This window comes from Coenobita brevimanus, chromosome 48 (genome assembly GCF_032717465.1).
Source record: "Coenobita brevimanus isolate Jiangsu-jjx chromosome 48, ASM3271746v2, whole genome shotgun sequence".
Lineage (NCBI taxonomy): Eukaryota > Metazoa > Arthropoda > Malacostraca > Decapoda > Coenobitidae > Coenobita > Coenobita brevimanus.
Window position 1 is genome coordinate 21718846 of NC_137001.1, and position 2500 is coordinate 21721345.

General features: G+C 44.8%; 1 protein-coding gene across 2 annotated transcripts in view; it reads right to left on the reverse strand.

Annotated features, from left to right (window-relative positions):
* The window catches only part of Rgl (Ral guanine nucleotide dissociation stimulator-like), a 36445-nt gene that overhangs the window by 26191 nt on the left and 7754 nt on the right, over positions 1 to 2500 (reverse strand). The window lies entirely within an intron of this gene.

Here is a 2500-nt window from a genome sequence, read left to right on the forward strand (position 1 = left end):
AATAAGAATAGTAGTAGTAGTAGTAGTCGTAGTAGTAGTAGTAGTAGTAGTAGTAGTAGTAATAATAATAATAATAATAAAAATACACTCTTTACTTAATTCCCTTAGTCTAGACACAAACGGATGACATTCAGTCGTTAACCAGTAATATTTCTCAACAACTTACTGACTAAACACAAAGCCTCTCTTTCCCATTTTATAAACCCTTTCAGACAGAGAACTTTATTATTTATTATTATTTATTGCTGGTGATATTCGCCCTGGCATGAAACTTAGGATCTGGATGTGTTAGATTATGCTTCAAATACAAGACAGGCTTCCTATCTATCTATCTACCTATCTATCCATCTGTCTGTCTACCTATCTATCTATCTACAGCCAGACGCCTTAATCCCGTAAGGTGTGGTCACATATTCACTTCATTTCCCCTGTCCCCTTGCCATTTCGCTGCCCTCCCCCCAACTCACATCCCCCTCTCTCATATACTCCATCCCTCCAGCTCATCCTTGGTTTCCTCCTTCTCCCCCCCTCTCTACCTCACTCACATACACTCTCCTCGTTAGTTTCTCACCCTCCATCCCACCAACTTATATCCCCCCTCTATCATACATCACTCCATCCCTCCATCTAATCCTCGGCCTCCTCCCTCTCCCTCCACCTCAATCACACTCCTCGTTAGTCTCTCACTCTCCATCCTCTCCATGTTTCCTCTATAATATCGTCAGGAGACAGCACAAACAGAACTAAAAAATGTGCTTGGACTGAAGATAGTAAAGGCAGGGGTAGACACCATGGGGCGCTTAGACAAGGTGCTCATCTCTAACCTTATGCCTTTGAACCTGTGGCGGGTTATGGATTCTGGTATACAAGGGCAGTACATCAATTAGGGTGCCACATTGACCTGCCCTATATGCTGGCCATGTGGAGAGGATGGAGTGAGAAACTGACGAGGAAAGTGTATATGAGTGAGGTGGAGGGGGAGGCCAAGGATGAGATGGAGGGATGGAGTGGAGAGGTATAAGAGAGAGAGGGGTGCGAGCTGGGAGCAGGGCAGTGAAATGGCGGGGGACAGAGAGACATGGAGGCTATTTGTTTGTGGCCACCCCTTACGAGATTAAGGCGTCTGGCAATAGACAGACAGATAGATAGATGTGTTACCCAGGTGTTACCCAGGTACTCATTACACCTACCAACTCATAAAGGTAAGATGCACACCTGAGTCTAGTAGTATGACCAGCTGCCCACATACGGATTTGAACCCAGGCGTTTTCCGGCCGGACGCTACATATCAGTAATACTAGCCACTCAACCACTAATTCATTTTTCCTAGGCAACACAATCCCGGGTCTTTCCCAAACGAAAATAGAGTGAAAAACGGAAATCCCCCCCTTGCATATAAAATGATGTGTTTTGTTTGTATGTAGGGGTAAGTGAGGAAAATACCCGTCTGTGTGTGTGTGTGTGTGTGTGTGTGTGTGTGTGTGTGTGTGTGTGTGTGTGTGTGTGTGTGTGTGTGTGTGAGAGAGAGAGAGAGAGAGACTAAGGAAACCACTTTTATCTCTAAATGAAAGCCGCCGCGACGCAAAGAAAAAGTGAGAGTGAGAGAGAGTTGGTCAAGGGGGGGGGGCTAGCCTAAATTTAGAGAGACTAGTATTAACACTCGGGCTCCTATGACCCACTCTTACATTACTGTCCATCCATCCATCCAATCCTACATTGCCCCACGAGGAGCGTAGGAGCCCGGGGCTAGGCAGTTGGTCTCGACATTTAAGATGAGAGTGACCAGCCTCACTCATCCCTGAGTGGCATTACATGAGCAATAAACCCCAACCATCCCTTGGATATAAACCTTCACTGGCTCAATCCGACTGGAGCGCAATAATTACCCACTAAACCACCAGGTGCCAAAATTTGGTTATATGGTTACCACCCAGCGTAGTAAATGGTTTCCTGGTGTACAGGAAACCATTTGGCTTGTCACTCAGTGTAAAGTCACCCACAGGCAGAAGGAAGAGGAAAGAATGAAGGAAAGAAAGACAGAAGAGGATGGAAGGAAAGAGGGATGGAAGAGAGGAAAGAGCAGACATCGAAGAGCAGCAATACATCGAGTGAGTGGATGGTGAGCGCCCCCACCTACCACTATTATTATTATTATTATTATTATTAATAGTAGTAGTAGTAGTTGTTTTCCTAATCTCTCTCTCTCTCTCTCTTTCAACAGAAAAAAATCTTAATCACACAAGTAAGGCGTTTATCGGGTCATTGGTCTTAGAGAGAGAGAGAGAGAGAGAGAGAGAGAGAGAGAGAATCTTCCCAAATACGCAAAGAAACAATATATGATAAAAAAAAAAAAAAATGTATAAAAGGCGTGCGAATAAACCAGCTGAATATAGTAAACAAAGCGGTGATGACGTCAGAGGTGATGACGTCAGCAGGATGTGCGTCACTAACACGTCATCCCCCACCCATGACGTCATCACTAGAAGGTCGCTTATACTTA